General features: G+C 40.0%; 1 protein-coding gene across 7 annotated transcripts in view; it reads left to right on the forward strand.

Annotated features, from left to right (window-relative positions):
• The first annotated feature begins 3892 nt into the window (after positions 1 to 3892).
• KATNAL1 (katanin catalytic subunit A1 like 1) overlaps positions 3893 to 15810 on the forward strand; it is a 77660-nt gene continuing 65742 nt past the window's right edge. The window contains exon 1 of one of the 7 annotated variants that reach the window (XM_045797020.2): positions 3893 to 4257. The gene's annotated coding sequence lies outside the window, so the exon portion shown is untranslated. Of the gene's footprint in view, positions 4258 to 4463; positions 4629 to 4693; positions 4895 to 5251; positions 5431 to 9045; positions 9071 to 15810 lie in introns of those variants that run through there. The other 6 variants (XM_045797021.2, XM_045797025.2, XM_045797022.2 and 3 more) reach the window with 6 other exon arrangements.

Genomic DNA, 15810 nt, shown 5'->3' on the forward strand with positions numbered 1-15810 from the left:
GACTTTGAGCATCGGAATTCAGTGCCATTTACCTCCTGAACTCCTTCCGTACCAAAAGTGACTTAGAGGAACTGCCTCCTAAGGTACCCATCCACTGATACATATGGGGGCCCACACTTTTCCATAGGCTTTGGGGATATTTATATGAGGCGGCTGTAAATGTCTTCTATAGCACTAGAAGGGGGAGAGCTACAGGGGAGGACGTTCAACTCAGGAGAAAAGTTAAGGAGCCATCAATAAAAAATATGGTGTCCTTATATGAAAGGTATTATAAAGATGTATTTGGAAATACCCAGAAATATACATCAGGGGAGCTTGAAATCCAGTGAGGAGAAAAGACAAAAGCCAATGAGTGAACAACACACGAGCTGCCACTAGGCCATATGGTTAGTTGTCTAAGTGGGTGATACAGGCAGGAAATTTTGTGAGTATACAGCAGGATGACATGATCGTGAGCAGGAATGATCAGGAAAGGCTTCATGTAGAGGCCTGAGTTAGTGTTTGCAAAATAGGTGGAATTTAGGGTAAGGGGAGAGCATTCCAGGAGAAGGAACATTCTATAGAACAAGGTAAGGAAGTGCACAGCATGCTCAGGGTACTATTGGAGCTTGGGGAGCAGAAGTATTAAGGGAAATCTGAGGGTCAACCAGAGCGGAGACATGAAACCCTATCAATGGAGAGGGTGCATTGATTGACTGTCGGGAGCTATTTCCACAATTAAGGAGCAGGTAGAAGACTGGTGAATGACATAATGAAGTATGCTTTGAGGAGAACCAAGGTCATGAACCACTAAGGAGGGTGGCCAGCAAAGTCAAATGGTATAGCGGCCAAAACGGAACTGAGGAAAAACATCTGACTTTGAACGAGATATGTTAAGTCTCTCTCTCTCTTTTTTTTTTTTTAAGATTTTTATTTGAGAGAGAGAGTACACACGAGAGGTGGGGAGGGACGGGAAGATGGAAGGGTACAGGGAGAGGGAGGGAGGCAGACTCCCCACTGCACAGGAAGCCCGATGCAGGGCTCGATCCCAGGACCCCGAGATCATGACCTGAGCTTAACCGACTGAGCCACCCAGGTGCCCCTAGATGTTCTAAGTCTCTTTAATGAGGGCAACGGCTCATGACCATATTGTCTGTGTAGATTCATCTGTTACTACGTTCAGATTTGCACAGTGTGTTTATCACTTGAACTAATCCAAAGTCTCCAGGGAAAATAAACTACTGTCAGTCTTCATTCCTTCCCAGCTGTCCATAGCCATGCTAGGTTTTCTAAGGCCGTGCTTCAGTAGCTCATGGTCTTCCCTGTGTGTGACCATCCTCCTTCAGCTTACTTGAAGGCAGCTGTTGCCTTTCACTGCTGTCATCATTCTCCTTAAGTGGCTTGTCCTGCTGAGCTGCTTCTCTGGGATCCTGTCTTCAAAAAACAAGGAGGGTTACACACTGGGGCCTTGCATTTGCAGACTTCTTCATGGCTGTAGACTGCGCTACAACCCTGGCCAGCTGCCTTGTAAGTGCAAGTGACTGGTCACAAGGGAAATCAGATGAGGGATAGATGGATCAGGTGAACCTATCATCCCTACTACAAAACATGTGTTCGGCTGATAGCAGATCAGTATCATCTTCTCCAGGAGTAAAGGAGACTCTATGTATATGCTCATTATATATGCAGAGTTGTGATCAAATTGCTAGAGGTGACAAGTCCAGGTGTTGCTTCTATAAGGATGTCGTTGTTGCTATTAAGTATTAACTCAGATTTTGTTCTGGATTTTATTGCTCGAATGCTGTCATTACTTCCGCACAATATAAGCTATGATCACAGAGACTTAAGTTTTTTTTCTTTCTCTTGGATATTAGGTTACAGCTACTATATCAACTGCTTCCTCATTTATACTGAATAGTTTTCATAATTGAACCAACTAATGCCGGTAACCTAGACAGTTCATGTGCATAAGCTTAATATTTACTGAGTATACTTTGGGCTGAATCAAACAGAATATGCAGATATATACTGAGTTGAAACATAGGACTTTAATAGCCGGCACTAGAGTTCCTCTTGGGGCAAGTACTTTCTTTGTGTAGGAAAGTACTTTGAAAAATAGTTGAGGAACAGGAGGTGGTCCTGAAGGAATAGATTAGGAGACAGAGATAACTCAAAGTACCGTATAAAGAGAGAAAAGAGGGAGGGAGAGATGGGACCAGGGAGATTGTGGTTAGTGCAGAGTTGCAGTTTCTGCTGAAAGAGAATGGGGGTTGGTAGATACCAATGCCATTGGGATACTGAAGGCCTTCCAAGACCAGGGAATTCTAACTTTAGGTTATTTGCATCCTTCATTTAAAACCCCTCAGTTGCTCCAAACCTTCAGAGGAGCCTGCTATACAAACAACCAAAGGAAAGGGTTTGATATCCAAACTGTGTGTCAACAGGAGAGAAAGAGTTGCAGGAGGTGAGATGTGAGAGTCCATGTGTTCAGAGAAAGCAAGCACTCAGAGCCAGAAGTGACCCTGAGATTGTTTTATCCCCTGCCCCCTGGGGAATGTACAATCTCGGAGGGAACATTGGTTTGAGTCAATTTCAACAAAATTTCTGTGGACAAGGTGACCCCGACTGAGAACTGGATGACATACACATAAGTAGCTTGCTATTTTCAATCATAACTTCTCAAGAGACATTTATTGGTAGAAAAGGACAGGGTAATTTCCCCCCACTTCCTCCATTTACCTAAATCTCTAGGTCTCATTTTCCTCATCTGCAAGATCTGGAGACTGGATGGAGAACATCTCTGTGGTCTCTATTAGAGTCTACAGCTAAGTATAATCTCACAGATGCAGAGAACAGATTGGTGGTTGCCAGAGGTGGGGGGTGGGAGTAGTGGAGCAAAATGGGTGAGGAAGGGGGTCAAAGGGTACACATTTTCTATTATAAAATAAATAAGTCCTAGGGATGTAATGTACAGCCTGGTGACTATAGTTAACAACACTGTATTGTATTTTCGAAAATTGCCAAGACTGATCTTAAATTATTTTTGTTTTTTTGAGTTATGTTTACCTACAGTGAAATGTACAGATTTTAAAATGTACAGATTTTACATGTACCATTCCATTAGTTTTGACAAATGCACATACCTCTACAACCCAAACCCTAAGCAAGATATAGAGCTTTTCCATCAATACAGAAAATTCTCTCTCAATCCCACCCCATGCTCACCTCTAGGCTACCATTCTTCTGACTCTTATCACGAAGGATTAAGCAACTAAGATCTAAAAGTTATTGTTAAATGCCAGTCTTTTATAGTGCTTCATCAGTATCAATGCCTTTCTCACAAGCACTTTGTGCTAGACATCATCTCCATTTTGCAGATTAAAACGTTCAGCATCAGAGCGTGTGAGTAAATAGCCCCTGGTTATCAGCTACCAAGTGCAGGGGCAGGACGTGAACGGAGACGCCGGTTTTAGAAGCCCACGCACTTAACCTGTTTCTATTGCAATGCATCTCTGAGACGGGTCTTGGAAGAGTCCATAAATTATTACCTCTGAAATATTACACATCAAAAATTCAGCCCAAATCAGTGCCACTGACACGTTCTCAAACCTCCTTAAAAATCCTAAATGCCGTAAGCATTACGCCTTACGAAAGGATTCGTTTCTAGCCCTCAGAAAGTGGCAGAATGGTGTGAAACATTGCAAACTCAGTTTTGGTGGTGAAAAGCCCAGAAAAGGGTGGCTCCGGTTCCCACCACGCCACCCGGCAGAGCCAGCGGGGGACGCCCGCAGAAGCGGCGGGGGAGGGGCCGGGCCGGACGACCTTTAAAGAGCCAGGCGCTGAGCCGCTCGGGCGCTCCTTCCTCTGACGCCACAAGCTTCGTCTCAGAATAGAGCGGGCACTAACGCGCTCCGCCGGCGGCACAGGACACGCGTCCTGCCAAGGGGATTGGACGCTGCCGCGGCAGGGCTCATTGGGCAGTACCCGAGTTCAATTAGTCACTCGTCCTCTTCAATGTCATCGTCTTCCTCTCCCAGACGCACCCTTGCGCCTCCCTTCTCCCTCACCCGGGTGGGGTTCCCAGGCTCCTCCCCCGAGTTGACTCGGAGCCTCCGCGCTCCCCCCACCGCCCGGCCTGCGGCCGCCATGGCAACCGTACGCCGCCGCCACCGCCTCTTCACGCACGTCGGGAACTAACGGACTCCGCGGCGGCGGCGGCTTGTGCCCCACCCCCACCGGGCCCGCATCACCAACGGCCCGCCGAACTGCGGCACGTAGGTAATGAATCAGAGGGAGACGGGCGCAAGCAGGAGGGCAGGTGGTGGGGTGTTCAGGTTGACAGCCCCACCCGGTCTCCCGCTGCCACGGCAGCGCGGCGGTGCGGGTCCTGGGGCGCCGTGAGGGGAGGTAGAGAACAGTGGGAGCGCGAGCCTCGCGGGGCATTATGGGGATTGTAGTTTAGCCGCTCCACAGGCTTGCGGCCTTGGCGGGGTGGCCTGGACCGGCGAACTACAAAGCCCGGCGGCCCTGACCGCCGGTAAAGACCGATAAACTTTGAGCGGACCGGGCGAGAGAAAATCTGTCTTTGTGGTGCAGGGGCTCTTGGGTGGTCGCGGAACTGGGCTCTGCGCTGGGAGAGGGAAGTGGAGGTGAGACTTGGGCTTCCCGCCCTGCGGTTTGGCCCGCCCCGGCTAACAGCGCTCAGCCCCACCCCGACTGGGCTGGGCCACCGCCCCGCAGAGTCTCAGGGATGAGCAGCAGTCCCAGCTGCAGGGCCTCGGGCCTGCGGCGTCTCTGACCCTCTCAGGTTGCTGCCTCTCGGTGCCGAACCGTATGTATGGCACACATTGATGTGAGACCCGAGAAACTTTTTTTTAATAGGACTTTCTCCTTTCACTAATACGTTTATTTCTAGGTATTTAATCATGTTTATTCTGAAGTAGCTCAGAGGTGTTTGCATTTTAACCCATTAGTAATTACTCAAAGGGCATTAATGTTTAAAGGTCAAGTGTAGAAGTAGAGATCATGCTATTATATAGTAGTATCTTTTTCTTAAATCGTTTTGCCTTTTGCATTTTTTGAGGGTCAAGATTGCAAAATGAGTACCCCCACACCCCCACTCACTAGCTTGAATAGTGCCTACACATATTTTGATTATATTTTGAAGATTAGTTTAAATTACTAGTGATTTTTAAAGCACAGACTTGTCTGTTTCTTTTCTTTTTTCTTTTTTTTTAAAGTGGGTAGTAATAACTATTTTCTTTGATTATTTCAGTGTTCTTCAGAATTTCTCAGGAGCATGTTTTCAGAATGAAAAATGCCATGTTCTACTTAAAAAAAAATACCCTGCAATACACCTTGGTCCTTAGAGTTGGCTCAGGTCCTGGTGGTAAGGAAGCCAACACAGATTTAGAAAACCTGCCTTGATTACTCTTTACAGTTTTTCAACAGGTAGATAACCATCCGAGAAATTTGGTATTTTATATAGTATGTAGAAAAATTGTTGATAGAACAGTGGGCTTATTTTGTGTGTGTTATTTTTCTATTTATTCTTTTTATTAGAGAGAGAGGGAGAAGGAGGGAGTCTTAAGCACATGACTCCTGGCTTTATCTTACCACCTTGAGGTCACAACCTGAGCTCAAACCAAAAGTCAGATGCTTAGCTGACTGTACCACCCAGGCACCCCTGTGTGTGTGTTTTAAACAAAACAATAGAAGTCCACTACAAAATTCCCTTTTTCTCAATTAAAATGAGGCTGACTTGTAAATTTTACTTAAAGTACCAATTTTGTACAAGGAGATGGAAAGTAAATTTAGAAAGACCATTAGAAAAAAAAATTGAGGCCTTACGGTATATAGTACAGGGGTTGGAAGCATTTTATTTGTTTATTTGTATATTTTATTTGCTTATTTGTTAAAAACCTATGATATTGTAGGTGTTATGCCTGGTAGTGGGAATAAAAAGGTGATAGAAGATAGTCTGTGTTGTGCACGAGCAGTCATGTCATCACAACAGTATGATAGAGATAGGTGCAAGTTGCTATAGGAGCCCAGAGTGGGAATTAACAGTAATATAACAGTGACATTTATTGAATACTTAATTTCAGTGAGGTACTCTACAGTATTTTGCATGTAACCCATTATTTAATTCTCATAGAAATCCCTAGCTACTGTTATTTAGAGATGAGGAAACAGACTTAGAGATCTTGTTCAGAGTCATAGCTGATAAGGTTTGAACCAGGGATTTCAACCCAGGTAGGTCTAACTCATTTAAGTCATGGTCTCAACCACTGATGCCATTCTCTGTACTCATTGGTAGAATGATCCTGACTCTGTTTAAGGAGATTGGGTGAAGCTTCCAGTATGATGTGACATTTGACTTGTGTTAAGAAAATTGAGTAACCTTTCACTGGGAGAGAAGATGAGGAAAGTCATTTAGGCAAATGGCACAACAAAAGCGAAGGACAGATTCCAGTGTTTTGTGTTTGGAGAACCCTAGGTCATTCTGATGCCTGAATCTCAGAGTACCTGCAGTGTAGTGGGGAGGGAGGGGCCAGATCCTAAGGTACTTGGTACCATGATAAAGAGTTCATAGTGTTTTTCTGGGGGTGGGGGCAACCATTGAAGAATTTCAAATGGAGTAGTGGTGTTACTGGGTTTGTATTTTAGAAAGATAACTCCAGCTGAAGTGTGGAGAATGGACCTTGGAGAGGGGAGAATAGAGTGGTATAGGGAAACCAGTTTTAGGGGGAAAAAGTACAATAGAAAAATGAAGAAAAGTCTGAACTAAACAGTTGCAGTTATGGAAAGACAGGGATTGTAGAAGTATTTAAGGGATAAAATTGATATGACTTAAGTTGGGAGCTAGAAAGATTTGGAACCCTACGACAAATGATTCCTGGTTTTCTGGCTAGGATATCTGTGAGGATAATGAAACCATTGACTTGAGAGGAGGAGGGACAGGGTTTTGTTGGAGTGAAAGTAAAGGTCAGTTCAGTTCTGAGCATTTATTCAGAGTTCCTGTGGGATATTCAGGTAAGGATACGTTTGGATCTGGAGCTCAGGAGAGAGTTCAGGGCTGGAGGTGGGGGCTTGCACGTGCATAAGTAATTGGAATTACAGGAGAGAATGGATCAGTTCACATTGGAGGAATGCATAGAAATGAAAAAGGAAAAGTTTGAATATGGAACTCTTGGGAAGAAACAGCGTTTTTGGTGTGTGTGTGTGTGTGTGTGTGTGTGTGTGTGTGTGTGTGTTGGGGCGGGAGAGTGGGACCATGTTTGAAATGAAGTGGGAGAAGTGCCCACAAATGAGACTGAGAGGTTGGGAGGCAGAGAAGAAGCAGCAGAGCAAGCATGCATAGGAAATAACAAAGGAGAGGAAAGTAAGAAGCAGGAATGGTCCAGAGTATCCTGTGTCTTGGAGAGGGCAATTGAAGTAAAGATTGAAACACGTTCAATGGATTTGGTGGCTGTAAAGTATTTCTGAACTTCTTTGCAAAAATGAAGAGGAATGTGAGCATAGGCTACTTGAATAACAAGCTTAAATTTTCCTTGATAATACATATACAAAAGAAAATAGAATAATGAGCCCCCCATGTAGTCATCACTTACCTTGAAGAATGAACACATAACCAATTTTGTTTCATCTATTACTCCTGCCTCCAAATGGATTATTTTAAAGCTAAACTCAGATATCATATCTTTTTATCTGTAATTATTTCAATATATATCTTTAAAATTAAGGGTTCTTGGGGTGCCTGGCTAGATCAGTCCGTAGAGTGAGCAACTCTGGATCTCAGGGTTGTGAGTTCAAGCCCCACGTTTGGGTGTAGAGATACTTAAATAAACTTTAAAAAAGAATTAAGGAGTCTTAAAAAAAAACAAAAAACCCTGTAATATTATTCTACTTACTTGACAGTACTTCCTTAATATGAAATTTCCAGGCACACTTCTCTTTAGAGAAGTTTGACTCTGAAGAAAAGAAAGAGATGAGGCAGTAACTAGAAACTGTTTGTAGGTTTTTTTTTTTTTTTTTCTTAAAGATTGATAAGCTATTAGGAAAAGAGCCAATAAAGAGGAAATGTTTGAAGATGTAGGAGATGAGAGAGGAGATAGCGGATAGAGGTCTCTGAAAATGTAGGAAAGGATGGGATGAGCTGGGTGGAAGAATTAGTCTAGAATGAGTTATATTTTGTAGGTATCAACTAAGTGCTCGCTGTGATCCTAGGCAGTGTGCTAACGTAGACAGGAGGAGAGGTGCCCTGAAAAAGAAAAAGTGAGAATAGATACGGATATTTATAGGTTGGGTGGTAAAAGGTTAGAGAGTTCAAACAGGTTCTCTACAAGGTAGATAGGAATCAAGGTCAATTGATGAGAGATTAGGTTTATTTGAAATAAAGCCACTGTGGAAAGCTAGGACAAGTTAAGAATGGTTTCATCGAGCTGAGATTAGAATTCATTAATTTCCAGTGACAGCAAAACACAAGGTTGTGTGATTTTTTTTTCCCCCTTAAATTTTGATTTACTATAGGAGAGCCTAAAATATTGAGGAAACCAATAGCCTAATGTGTTACTAAGGAGAAAAGAATCCAGGCCAAGAGTTTATGATTGAGTATTCTTCAACAACTTTAGATTTATCCACTTAACTGATAATTATTATCTATTTTGTGTAAGTATCACAGTAAAATTAGAAAGCTCTTATGGATCCTTTGGATTAATACCTTATACTTTATTTTCTCAACATGCACAGTGGTATTCTTTTATAGAGAACATTTCTCCAAGGATCGTTTATTGAATATGGTATAGTGGAAGGGGTCAGATATGTCTCTTGTCAATTCTGCAACTACAACTTATTTTCTGTGTAATCACGGGCAAGTTTCCAAACCTGTCTCCTTACTAAGAAAAAGATATTAATACTATTTATAAGATTTTTGGGAAGAATAGAAAGTTTAATGGAGGTAAACCGTAAGTCCCCAGTGACTGAAGGCCTTTCTCTTCCCTTTCTCTGCCTTAGCAACAACATGCCAGGATTGTCAGTTCTGTTTGACGAGAGGCCATGTTCTGTGACTTTACCTGACCATATTAAGCAGGTAGATCAAGGCAGTAGGTATATTACAAAATAATGATTTTTCTGTAAAAGGATTCATCAATTACTCTTTTAAAAGAGGCTTCCTTAAATGCTGTAAAATGTTACTTTATAGATCATTAATAATACTAACATTTTTGCCTTGGTTTCATCTTCAAAGAAATTTGGAATTCTGCATGGTTTGAGATCCCAGTAGCTCTAAAATACTTCCATTGTCTGACTGTATCTCATTTCTGGACTGATTTATATTATGTCGCTAATTTTGAGCATCTGTTTGTAAATGGAAATATGTATATTTTAATGTACTCAGCATTATTTCAAACACTTTTTTCTCCTGGATAACTTAATTATATATGGTAGGCCTAGTGAAATAATGCCTTAGAATACTTAGTAGAAGTTAGGTATATACAGGCACTAGCTAGATAAATTTAAGGCATAAATTATGAGAGTAGTTAAAAAATTTGCTTTTACAAAAACAAAAGGAGTGTTTTCCAGGGTGAGTTGTTTAATGTCCACTAGATGTCTTTATGTTTCTTTTGCTATGGATGGTTTGATTATGGTCCTATTTGAAGGTATGGAGATGGAATAAATGACCTTTTAAGTCTCTTTCCAACTTTGTAGTTCTTAATTAGTAATTGTCCATTAGGAATTGTTGATTAAAAGTTCTAATAAGAACTTAATAAAGCAGCCTATTAAAAAGTGAGTTTTATTTCTTTATCTTTTAAGTTTTTATTTAAATTCCAGTTAATTAGGGGTGCCTGGGTGGCTTAATCTGTTAAGTGTCTGCCTTTGGCTCAGGTCACAACCTGGAGTCCTGGGATCAAGCCCCTCATCAGGCTCCCTCTGCCCCTCACCCCACTTATGCTGTCTTTCTCTCAAATAAATAAAAGTCTTTTAAAAAAATTCAGTTAGTTAACATACAGTATGATTGTTTCAGGTGTACAATATAGTGATTCAACACTTCCATACAACAACTGGTGCTTATCACAAGTGAACTCCTTAATCCCCACCACCTATTTCCCCCATCCTCCCATTCAGGTCCCCTCTGGTGGCCCTCAGTTTGTTCTCTATAGTTAAGAGTCTGTTTCTTGGTTTGTCCCCCACTTTCCTCTCTGCTTGTTTGTTTTTTATTTCTTAAATTCCACCTGTGAGTGAAGTCATATGGTATTTGTCTTTGACTTACTTCGCTCAGCATAATACTTTCATGTAGTTTCAAATGGCAAGATTTCATTATTTTTTACAAGTGAGCTTTAATTTTTATTCTTTCTAATATTTTTTTGGTATGAAGATATTTTTTGCAAATGCTTCCATAACTTATAATCATGTCTGTATAACTTCAGCTTCATTTATTTTATTTCAATAGCATGTTCCTTCATTCCCTTGATTTCTCTGTACCCATGAGTGTCTTTATACTTAAGTATCCTTTTCTTTCTGATGATTTTCCCTTCTTCCATTTTTCTTGGTGATTAGGAGGTAGGAGGAAATGAATGAGAGGGAATCAGCAAGTTCTGTTTTGTTTTTCTTATCTACTCATGGGAGAATATGGATGAAAGTGGTATTTAATATATACTTCCCTGGTGTGAATATAGGTATTTTTATTCTCTTATTTCCTCTGCCTTATTATATATTCTTTGAAGTGAATAATTATATGGGTCTTACATGTATTTGGGTGTTTGCTAAATAGTGTAGAGTGGATGGCGAATGTGTGAGTGGATATGATAATAACATTAATTGCTTAAAGACTACTTGATAAACTAATACGATGCAGACAGGGTTTTGAAAGGCTTTATGTAATATTTTCCAAATACCATGAAATTAAGGACAGTAGTATTTAATTATATAGGCAACTGGAATAAAATACATTATTTCATCTCTACTAGTTAGCCTTTTATTTTCTATTTTTGGATTAGCTGTATAACTTTGAAGGAGTTGATGTATTTTGAAGGAATTTGGGGCAGTAGAATGTATTGAGCCAAGAGTGCACGCTTTGAGTTTAGACACATCTGGGTGTAAATCCAGGCTCTGGGCAAGTTTAAATTCTTTAAAGCCTCAGCCTCCTCTTCTATTAAATGGGGGTAACCATTTTTATTTAGTAGTGTGATGAGGATTAAATGAGATAATGACTAGACAGCCATTTTTATCATTTCCTGATGTGGAATAAACATTCAGTGACTGTTACTATTGTTTTTATGTTAAAAGAGTACTTAAGTATTTAAGATAAAATTTATAGTTTAAGCTGCCATCTTGACACGGAGTGGCAGATGGTAAACATTGTCTGCTGCTTCAGTGTTTTAAAGAATTGAGTACATGGGCAGAAATTGTTGTAGTGGTTACTTTGTAGAAACATTTAAGCTCTTAAAATGATCTCTTTAGATTCTTTTATTTTGTATGGACAGTCATTTTTCTGTTTCCTAAGTATTTGAGAAGTGAGTTTAGGTAAGGAAACAAATGAAAAGACTTTGTTGCTACAGACATTTTCCTGTTGTCTCCAAGTTTGTGATGAAGTCCTATTCTCCATTATTCATGGCAAGCTACAGTCCTTGAGTCTATAACCCATCATAAAGAGATGGGAGGTATTGTGGCTTTCAAAGTAAACTGTTTTGGTGACTAGTACTCACATAGGTTAATTTATTGCTATTAAAACATACTTCAAAATGCAGTAATTTGAGCAGTTGTGGTTATGTGGTTTTTTTAATTACTTGGATTTATAGCAGGTATTGCCTGAAATAGACGGGACTTTGGTGATTTCAATCAACTTTTTTTTTTTTTAATAAATATGTAAGGCAGAACATTGGTAGAATTCAATGTGGTACAGAATGCTTAAAATCAAATCTGATTTGTTGTTTTGCTACCACTGTTCTAACTTGTATTATATTGTTCACATTGCTATAGTTGAGACTGCTTCAGTGTTTTTAAAATAGATATTTCAGGAATTTGCAACTCATAGAAGGGAAAGGAACATTCTGAGAGACGTATGGAAGTGTCAGAATGAAAATAGCTTAAAGCAATAATTTTTTCTTAAGCTTCACATGTATTACAAATATAACTGAATTAGATACCACTCACCTAAAAAATTAGTTTGAAAAATGTTTTCTTTCCTATTTTAAAACCACTACTGTGGAGACAAAAGAATTATTTGTGACATCTTAAGCAGTTTAGGGTTCTCAGTGTAAGCTAGTTTTTGGTTTTCCCAAACATATGCCTTAGTATTAGTATGAGATAAAAATCCAAGTGTGTTGGGAGAGAAAGCTCTGTGTGAGTGAGTGAATGTGTGTGTGTCTGTGTGTATTTGCTAGGAAGGATGCTAACATATTATCCCATTTAGTTTTTAACTTTATGGTGATAAATATTATTTTCCCTATTGTATAGATACAGAACTAAGGCCTAGAGAAATTACATGATTTGCCTGAGGTCACAACTGAAAATTTGTGGTGCCTGGATATATACTTAGCTTGAAATTTTTATATTGCCTTTACACTTGAATGTTTAGTTTGGTATACCATTCTAGGTTGCAACTCCCTGACCCCGACCCCACCTTTAGCACTTGGAAGGTGTAATTTCACTGACTCCAGGTTTCCACTGTTGCTTTTGAAAAGTTCGCTGTCTTCTCTTTGAAGATATTATAATATACCTCTCTATTGCCTTTAACATTCTAGAGTCTTGTCTGTAGGTGTGGACTTGTTTTGTCTCTAGGTGTGGACTTACTTTATTTTGAAATAGAGCTATTATCTTCCATAGATTTTGGAAATTTCTTAGCCACTATAGCTTGAATATTGACTCCTTTTTTTCCTTCTGGAATTCATAATGGACACATCATGGACTATCTCTTTCTATTCTCTGCGTTTCTTATCTTAGCTTACTTATTCTGTCTTTATAAGCTGCATTCTGGACAATTTCTTCAGCTCTGTCTTCTGGTTTCTTGATTCTTCTTTCAACTGTGTCTTTTTCCTTATTAGTCCATTGAGCTTTTAATTCAATGACTGTATTATTTTTTAATGCTAGAAGGTTGTTTTCTTTTTCATATGTGTGTGTTCATTTTTAATGTCTTTTCTATGCTTTTAAATATACTTTACAGTAATAGATTATCACATGCTTTAGATAATAACATTAATTCTGCTATATGTTGTAGCATTTGACTTTCTCATGGTAGATTGTATTTTTTTGGTATCTTCAAGTTTTAGATGTAACTGCAGTGGAAACTGGGAAAAGAATATATGCTGTACTTTTTTTTTTTTCTTGTAAAGTGCCTATGTGCCGGGAATGGCCAGCAATCCCTGTACTGATGGATGAAAGATTACTCCGAACTTTGCTGTGAAAGTGAGAAGGCAGGAAGGTCAACGAATGGTCAGAGGCGAAGACCCTTTGCTCTTCTTCGCTCCTGCTTTTATTGTTCCTTCAGGATAATCACAAATCCTTATCACTTTCTCAAGCACATGATGTGTGACAAGGGGTCTGTTGAAACTGGGAGGATCGGCTTACGGGAAAAGATACGATATGCTAATTTGCATGTTCTACAAGTGCTGCTAAACATAGCCTAAGGGACAGTGCCTACATCTTAGATCACGGGGCTGCTGTTTGGGCTAGGAAAGTTTCGGGAAGGCAACTCCCCACGGCATTCCAGCAGCCCAGTGGTCACACAGGCCTCGGCATTCCAAAGGCCTACGCCCTTCTCCAAAACCTTCCCCGCCCTCAGCGGCCTCTGTGTTACATTTTAGCAAGCCAGGGATTATGGCTGATTTCATGCTGTACATTAACCCCAACACCTATGGAGAACTGATGAATAAATAAACAAATTTTAGTATATCCATACAAGGAGATAGTACTCAGCTATAAAAAGCATGTAATTACTGATACATGCAACAACATGGTTGAATCTCAGAAGCATTATTCTAAATGAAAGAAGCCAAACACCAGAATACATACTGAGTGATTCTATTTGTGTCACATTCTAGAACAGACAAAACTATGATATGTGAACAGAAGAATACATTATGGGGGTAGAGACTGACTGCAAAGTGGCAAGAAGGAATTTTCGGAGGTGATGGGGAATGTTCTCTGTGTCCACGGTCGTGGTGGATGTGCAACTGTATATATTTTTCAAAAGAAATCAAATCATACAATTTAAATGAATGAATTCCGTTGTATAAAGGTTGTATCTTAATAAAATTGATTTTAAAAAAGCAGGTAAGGGGCACCTGGGTGACATAGTTGGTTAAGGATCTGATTCTTGGTTTCAGCTCAGGTCGTGACCTTAGGGTTGTGAGATCTAGCCCTCTGTCAGGGTCTGTGCTCAGCGTGGAGTCTGCTTGAGATTCTCTCTCCCTCTCCCTCTGCCCCTCCCACTCGTGCATGTGCTCTCTCTCTCTCTCTCTCTCAAAGAAATAAATAAATCTTAAAAACAATTTAAAAAGCAGGCAAAACTCATCAATGGTAACAGAAATCAGAATAGTAATTGCCCTTGAGGAGAAGTACTATCTGGGAGGGGACATGAAGGATCCTTCTGGAGTGCTGGAAATGTTCTGTATTGCAATGCAGGTGTTACCTGGATGCACCAGTGTTAAAATTCATCGAGCTGTACATTTAAGACTTATGTAGTCCTATATAAGTTATATACTTAAGTACGAAAATACAAAAGGAAAAAATACTCTAGAGAAAGATTAGAATATAAAGTTGAGAAAATCTTGAGGGAAGTAGAGCCAGAGGACAAAGCAATGGGAAATAGGAGAGAAAAGGTAAGAAAATTAAAGGACCAACCTATGAAGTCCAGCATCTTAATAGAGGTGCTCCAGAAAGAGAAAACAGGAAAAATGGAAAGAAATCATCAGTGAAATAAAAATTAAAGACATTAATTTCTAGATTGAAAGAATCCCAAGTAGACCGTTTCAAATACATCATCAACAATTTTTGAAAGCTTATGTCAAAGAGAAGATCCTACAGACTTTCAGAAAGGGGAAAAAACAGGTGATATATAAAGTCAGGAATTTGAATGACATCAGTCTTCCCAACTTAATTGAAACCTAGAAGGTAATAGAGCAGTGCCTTTAAAATTCTGAAGGAAAATTATTTGCAAAATAGGATTCAATAGCCAATCAAACGATCACTAAAATATGAAGGTAGAATAAAGTCTCAAAAACTCTACCTCCTGTATATGGAAAATGTGTTCCATAAAAGTAAGGTAGCAAGCCAAGAAAAAGAAGGACATAGAAAAAAAAAAATCAACACAGAAGAGGTGAGAGTTGATACCAAGTTGAACAACCTTGGAAAGTAGATAGAGTGTCTTCCTTCAGAGGAAAGTTTAGGCTTGCTTACAGCCTTGGAAGAAAGTGATTAGTATATCGTCTTCCTTTGGAACAAAGGATAGGTTCAGTATAATACACTGGGTTCCCTAAACAGGATTCCTCTCCTGTAGTGCAACCTACTGTATATGCAGATGTCAGCTGGCCCATTATGCATTGCCTTGTGGGAACTGGGGCTTGGGGAACTGGTGCCTCCTACCACCCCATACCTTGGGTTGTCTTCTGGAAGTTTTATAGTTTTAACTTATGTTTTGGTCAATAATTTGTTTTGAGATAATTTTTGTATGTGATGTGAGTTAAGAGTTGGGGTTCGGGTTCTTTTTGCATATGGATATCTGGTTGTTTCAGCACCCTTTTTTGAAAAAAAATTGCCCTTGTTCACTTGCCTTGACAACTTTGTGAGAAATTAATTGGCCATATATATATGGATCTATTTCTGGACTGCTTT

This window comes from Ursus americanus, chromosome 10, assembly GCF_024610735.1.
Source record: "Ursus americanus isolate L20-20 chromosome 10, mUrsAme1.1.p, whole genome shotgun sequence".
Taxonomy (NCBI): Eukaryota; Metazoa; Chordata; class Mammalia; order Carnivora; family Ursidae; genus Ursus; species Ursus americanus.